An 8,026-nucleotide genomic window follows, 5' to 3' on the forward strand; every position below is an offset into this window, starting at 1 on the left:
TTACAGCACAGTTTTCAATAAATTACATGACATAGTCAACATTTTATTATTAAGTAGGCTCTTGTGAGGGGTGCTGGGTGGCTCAGTCAGTTAAGCATCCAACTCTTGATCTTAGCTCAAGTCTTGGTCTCAGGGTCATGAATTTGAGCCCCGCATGGAGGCTACTTAATAAATAAATAAGTGAATAAGTGAATGAGTGAATGAATGAATGAATAAGATAGGCTTGGTGTTAGGTGATTTTACCCAACTGTAGGCTCATCTAACTGTTCTGAGCACATTTAAGCTTGGCTAGGCTGAGTTATGGTGTTCAGAGGTTAGGTGTATTAAATGAATTTTTCACCTAGAATATTTTTAACTTGGGGCACCTGGATGGCTCAGTAGATTAAGCGTCCGACTCCTGATTCTGGGTGAGGTCATGATCTCAAGGTTGTGGGATCCAGCCCCATGTCGGGCTGCATGCTGGGCATAGAGCCTGCTTAAGATTCTATGTTTCTTGGAACCTGGGTGGCTCAGTGGGTTAAAGCTTCTGCCTTCTGCTCAGGTCATGATCCCAGGGTCCTGGGATCCAGCCTCACATCGAGCTCTCTGCTCAGCAAGGAGCCTGCTTCCTCCTCTCTCTGCCTGCCTCTCTGCATACTTGTTATCTCTCTCTGTCAAATAATAAAATCTTAAAAAAAAATTCTCTGTTTCTCCTTCACCTACTTCTCCATCCCCCCTCCCCCCCAAAAAAGAATATTTTCAACTTACAGTGGGTTTATCTAGATATAAATCCATCATAAGTGGAGAAAGAGCTGTATGTCTGTATCGGCCCAGTTAGTGTGGCAAGGTTAAAATTTAAATAATAACAGCTGGTATTTACTGAGTGTTTATGATATGTCTAGCTAACCACTTTCCATGCAACAATGCAACAGCTCATTTAATCCTACCGAGGAGGCAGATATAATTTACTGTTTAAGAACATTCTCTGGGACCAAGGCTGCCTACATTCAAATCCAAGCTCTTCCACACGCTAACTATACGACTGGACAAGTCACTTAGCCTTTGTGAAATTCGTTTTGCACATCTCTATAATGAGGGTAACAATAGCACCTATTTCACAAGGTTGTTGTGAGGACTAAGTGAGAAGATACATAGAGAGCACTTAGAACAGTGCCTGGCACACAGTAAGCACTGTATAAACCTTTGTTAATACTCCCAGTTTGCACAATTTACAGACCAGGAAAACTGAAGGTCTGAAAGTTTGAATCTGACAACACTAACAAAAGCGTAATAGTTTCCATTTACCAACTGCTCACTATATGCCATGTAGGCCTTTATTATATAGATAGATATGCATACACATATAAAAATATACACACAGCTAGACTTACATGCATGTGTGTATATACATACATTTACATACATATATACCTATACATACCTATACATATATATACATGCATATGTATACATACATATACATACATACAAAAACAAAAAAGTTAAGAAACTTGAAAATAAGAAAATGGTAGCTATGTAAGGTGGTAGATATGTTAAGTAGCTTGAATGTGTTGAATATTTCACAGCATATATATATATCAAATCGTCAAGTTGCACATCTTAAGTGTATACAATTTTATTTTTTAATATTTTATGTATTTGAGAAAGATCAAGAGAGAGAGAGCATGTGCATGAGTGGGGGGAAAGGGCAGAAGGAGAGGGAGAAGCAGACTCCCCACTGAGCAGGGAGCCTGATGTGGGGCTTGATCCCAAAACCCCGGGATGATTACCTAAGCCAAAGGCATACGCTTAACTGACTGAGCCACCCAGGTACCCCAAGTATATACAATTTTAAATAGTCAACTATACTTCAGTAAATCTGGCACAGTGGGGACGAAAGAAACCTGCCCAGGGCTGCATAGCTTCTAAACGGTCTGTTTGTGGCCAAAGCTGGTACCGTCGAACACCCAGCACTAATGTGGGTCCTGTGCTGTGTCAGTATGTGCTTGTGCATGTCTTTGTGTGGGATCTGTGTGTAAGGACATGTGAGTGCACGCGGCTCTCTGTTTCTGTAGTTGTAGGAGTCTGTATGCCCAGGTCAAAGTGTGAATGTTTTTAGAGATCATTCTGGTAAGTCCTCAGCCGCTCTTCTCCAGTACAGCCACCAGAGGGGGCTCAGGAATTTTTTTCTCATCTTGAAGAAGATGTACACTAAAAACAAGCTTCCTTTTTAAAAATGCCAGTTGTTGAAGGGGATACCTAGGGTCTCTGACTGGCTTTTCATACTCTGAAGACGGAAAGCAGGCAGTCACTCAGACCTTAAATATCTCCACTATCCGGGCCATTTCTGTCTGAGAGCAGGCACCCGGCTCCCAAAGAACACTAAACCACTGAATTGCCGGCATCACTTCCACCTGTCCTGCGACACTACGAATGGCCCACTCGCTGCCCTCTGGCTATCCAAGGTCCCCTTCTGGAGCTCCTTCACAACCAACCAAGTGCTCTGTTTCCCTCCCTTTCCTTCTCCCCTACTCTACTGAGTTCCTTTGGCTGGTTGTTCAGATGTAATTCAACACCCACAAGGCCAGGCTTCATCTCATTTAAACCTCCCAACAAATTTGGAGGCAAGAACCACTAATTGACTCTCCTCACTTAGTAAAAGAGAAATTGAGTCTCAAAGAAGAGGGTGTCGTGTCTAAGGTCATACAGTCAATATGGGGCAGAAGCAGAAATTAAACCCAGGTTCCTCTGAATACGGAGCCTCACCCTTCCATTACCCCATGTCAATCGGTGGGGCTGCGACTGGAACTCGAGCGGTGACAGACTCCTTATCAGGGCGAAATTCCACACCCAGAATTCTCAAACCTTAACATGCATCAAAATCACCTAAGGTTGTTATCTAAGAAAAAAACAAGAAACATGGGACCACTGGGTAGCTCAGTGGGTTAAGCATCTGCCTTTTACTTAGGTCATGATCCCAGGGTCCTGGGATGAAGTCCGGCATTGGGCTCCCTGCTCAGCAGGGAGCCTGCTTCTGTCTCTGCCTGCAGCTCCCCCTGCTCGCTCAGTCTCTCTCTCTCTCTCTGACAAATAAATAATTAAAATCTTAAACACACACACACACACACACACACACACACACACACACAAGAGGCACAGAGAGTCTGGATCTGCATTAGGCCCAGGAATTTGCCTTTGTAATAAGGAGCCCATGTGACTTCTACATGCACGTGGTCTCCTGGTCACACTGGGGAAAACCCAGGTCTCTTAGAAGGCCCACTCAGCCTCCCTCGAACACGGCAAGTTCTTGGCCAGCCAACAACAAAGCATCAGAACCATTCCAAATAATGATGGTGACCATTGATGGAGAGCCTGCCTCTTGCCAGGCACATTCCATTTCGGTTTATGATTACTTTTGAGTTCATTTTTGTGGAAGATATAAGGTCTGTGTCTAGGTTTTTCTTTTTAATGGACGTCTAGTTGTTTCAGTACCACTTGTTGAAAAGACTACACTTTCACCATTGAATTGCCTTTGCTCCTTTGTCAAAGAATAGTTGACCACATTTGGGTCTATTTCTGAATTCTCTATTCTGTTCCATTAATCCGTCTATCCTTTCATCAACAACACACTGTCTTGATTACTGTAACTTTATAGCAAGTTTTGAAGTCACAGTAGGAGCCTGAGTCATCGAACTTTGTTCGTCTTCAGTATCTTGTTGGCTGTTTTATGCCTTCTGCCTTTTCATACACCCTTTAGAACTGTTTTGTCTTTATCTACAAATAGTTTTCTGTGATTTTGTTTGGGATTCCATTGAATCTATAGAGCAAGTTGAGAAGAAATACATCTTAATAATATTAAGTCTTTCAAACTATAAATATGAAATAATTGCTCCATTTATTTAGATTTTTTAATTTGTTTCATCAGGGTTTTACAGTTGTGCACATAAAGATCTTAGAAGTATATTACTAGATTTATATATAGGAATTTAAATTTTGGTGATATTGTAAATGGTATTGATTTTTTTTTAAGATTTTATTTATTTATCAGATAGTGATCACAAGTAGGCAGGGAGACAGACAGACAGAAAGGGGGAAGCAGGCTCCCCGCTGAGCAGAGAGCCTGATGCGGGTCTCAATCCCAGGACCCTGGGGTCATGACCTGAGCTGAAGGCAGAGGCTTTAACCCACTGAGCCACCCAGGCCCCCCAATGGTATTGGTTTTTAACTTTTTAATTTCAATTGTTCAATTCCAACTGGTCTATAGGAAAGCAATAACTTTTATATACTAACCTTGCATCCTATGACTGATCACTTTATAGATTCAAGAGGTTTTTTTGGTCAGTCCTTTGGAATATTCTACATAGATGATCATCTCCTTCACAAACAAATATGTAGGCACTTTATATACATTATACCATTTAATCCTTAGGATAACTCTGTACATCAGGTCCTATTAGTCTCCCCATTTTGCAGAGGAGGAAACTGAGGCTTAGCTACCTTAATTCAATTGTCCAAGGTCACAAAGCTTGGAAGTAGGGGAACAAAAATGTGACCCAGGTCTGCCTGTGTACACAGCCTTTGATTCCTTGCACTCCACCACAGTGAGCTACATTAAGTAATTTGCTGGACCAAAAGGTAACAGCTGCATGGGGTAGGGGAGTCAATCTCTGCCCCTGATCCACTGTGTGTTATTGGGCAAGTCACCAAATCCAAAAAAGCAAGTCATTTACATCACAGATCTGTAGACCATTGATCCAGCCTTTTTTTAAAAAAAATTAAACTTCTTGTTTTCGAATGGAATTTAAATAGACATGTCCCCAGTGAATATACAGAAGTGGGCAATAAGCATGAAAAGATGCTCAACATCATTAGTCATTAGAGAAATGCAAATCAAGATCACAAAAAAAAACGATACTTCAATACACAAGGATGGCTATAATTAAAAGGTAAAAATCACAAGTTTTGATAAAAATGTACACAAATTGGAACCCTTATATGTTGCTGGTGAAATTGTCAAATGACACCACTACTTTAGAAAACATTTTGACAGATTGACTCATGCTCGTACTCTGACTTCGAAACTTACTATAAAGCTACAGTAATCAAGAAAATTTAAACACAGAGTTGCCACATAACTCAACAGTTCCACTACTAGGTATATTCTTTAGAAAACAGAAAACTGAAAATACAAATGCTTGCATAAAATTATTGATAGAAGCATTATTTATAATAGCCCCAAACTGGAAACAATCCAAATATCTATCAAATGGCAAAAGAATAAACAAAATGTGGTCCATTCATACAATGGAATATTACTCAGCATTAAAAAGAATAAAGTATTCATACACACTTCAACATACATGAATCTTGGAAACATCCTGCTAAAAGAATTCATTCATATAAGACCATGTATTGTATGATTCCATCTATATGAAATAACCAGAATTGGAAAATCTATAAAGTATATTAGTATACTATATGTTATATATTTATATATGCTATATAAGTGATTATTTCAGGCTAGGGAGGATGGGGGAAGTAAGGAGTATCTGCTAACAAGTTCAGATTTCCTTTTTGGGGTGACAGAACTGCTGGAATATGACAGCAGTGATGGTGGCACAACATTGGGAAAATACTAAAAACCACTGAATTGTACACTTTAAATTGGTGAATTTCATGATATGTGAATATGTGAATTATATATCAAAAAATAATCTGATCCTTTAAAAACAGAACTACTGGGGGTGCACCTCAGTGGCTCAGTGGGTTAAAGCCTCTGCCTTCGGCTCAGGTCATGATCCCAGGGTCCTGGGATCGAGCCCCACATCGGGCTCTCTGCTCAGCAGGGAGCCTGCTTCCTCCTCTCTCTCTGCCTGCCTCTCTGCCTACCTGTGATCTCTGTCTGTCAAATAAATAAATAAAATCTTTAAAAAAATAAAACTACTGGGGCATCTATGTGGCTCAGTTGGTTAAGTGTCTGACTCTCGGTTTCAGTTCAGGTCATGATCTCATGGGTTGCGGAACTAAGCCCCACATGGGGCTCTGTGCTTAGTGGGGAGTCGGCTTGGAGATTCTCTCTTTCTTCTCCTTCCCCCATGCTCTCTCCCTCCACCCACCCACCCCCCGTCTCAATTATATAAGCAATAAATCTTTTTAAAAAATATAACTACCATATAACATAGCAATCCCACTTCTGGGTATATATATAGCCAAAAGAATTTAAAGCAGAGTCTCAAAGAGATATCTGCATACTCCTATACATAACAGCACCATTCACCATAGCCAAAGAGATGGAAGCAAACTAAATGTCCATTGACAGATAAACAGGTAAATAAAATACAGAATATCCATACAATGGAATATTATTCAGCCTTAAAAATAGAAGTAAATCCTGTCACATACTACAAAATGGATAAGTCTTGAGAACATTACATTCAGTGAAATAAACCAGTCACAAAAGGACAATATTGCAAAATACCATTTATATGAATGTGAAATAGTCAAATTCAGAGATACAGGAAATAAAATGTTAGTTACCAGGGACTAGGGAGAGGGGGCATAAGAGAATTGTTGTTTAATGGGTATAGATTCAGTCTTAGAAGATAAATAAGTTCTGGAGATCTGTTTCACAACAATGTAAATATAATTAACACTGCTATACTGTACACTTAAAAATGGTTAAGATGGTACATTTTAAAAAGTTTTTATATAAAAAAGAAGCCTATAAATGCTCAGAAAAATATTCAAATGGTATGAAAAATTACCAATCCTTCATATTTCCAATTCAATTTCCAAAGGAAAATCAAGGTTTTCACATATTAAAATTATCATCCCAACTGAGGTTTTTATTTCAAACTTAGAGAATTGCCCACATTTATCCCTGGTGTGGCATTCATAGTAAGAATAAGATATTCTATTGAAAATCTTGCAGGAAACAGTACTCTTTGACTACTTTAGCACAATTCAATGAGATGCGGAAATGTAAGGAAAAAATTGAATACTGTTCTGTTAAATTTTATTCTACAAAAAACAAGAAACAATCTAAACCCAAACTATATTTTTAAAAAAGAAGAAAAAGAAAATTTATTTTAAAAAACACTGTTTGGAGAAGGGAAGATGGCAGCAGAGCAGGAGGACCTCACCTTGCCTTGTCTCACAAATACAACTAGACCACTATCAAATCATCCTCCATACCTCAGAAATCAGTCTGAAGACTGGCCGAACAAACTTCATAACCAAAGAGAAAAGGCCAGATGGAAAAAGGTAGGAAGTATGGAGACGCGGCTTTGGGAGAGGAACAAATCATCGCTAATAAGGTGGGGAGAAGCCACGGTTACAGAGAAGAGTAAGAGACAGACTAGCACACGGGGAGTGTGGGAAAGACAAATCCTCATAGCAACTGGCCTGGAAAGCAAGAGGGCCTGAATTTCACGAGTTCTTACAAACAGCCGGGCTTAAAGCCTGGAGTGTTAAAGGTCAGCATGCTTGGCTCTGAGAGAACTCAAAGAGCATTGGGGATGCTCTTGGAGAAAACACAGGGCAAACAGGGTGCAAACAGTGATCTTAAGAGCAGTTGGGGCACACGTGGGGAGGTTAGTTGCTCATCTCAGAGTGTGTCCCAAAGAGGCAGCATTTGTGGAGAGACCCCTCCAGGAACAAAGGAACTGGCAGAAGCCAGTTCCCTCCCCTGTGCCTCAGCATAAGCACAGGGCCACCTGTAGGAACCAGTGCACCACTAACGCTCTCTACCTAACTTGCTTACATCAAGCCCTGGCCCCCATGCTCCAGAAGAACCAACCATCTCAGTACACTTGTCTCAGTCCCAGCATGTCTGGCCCCTCACTCAGAAGACCAGCACAAACCCCTGCCTACACTGCATCTCCCAACAAGAGTTTTGCAAGCCACGGTTCTAGTAGCAGTAGCTGTCGCTACCTACTACTTACTATGTTGTATCTCATTTCACAAGCAGACCAGAGTACACCTAGGTAAAACATCCCACATTCAGGCCAGGAACCAAATACTGCCACAACCAGCAAAGAGAGCCTCT

The sequence above is a fragment of the Mustela nigripes genome, chromosome X (assembly GCF_022355385.1).
Source record: "Mustela nigripes isolate SB6536 chromosome X, MUSNIG.SB6536, whole genome shotgun sequence".
In the NCBI taxonomy this organism is placed as follows: domain Eukaryota; kingdom Metazoa; phylum Chordata; class Mammalia; order Carnivora; family Mustelidae; genus Mustela; species Mustela nigripes.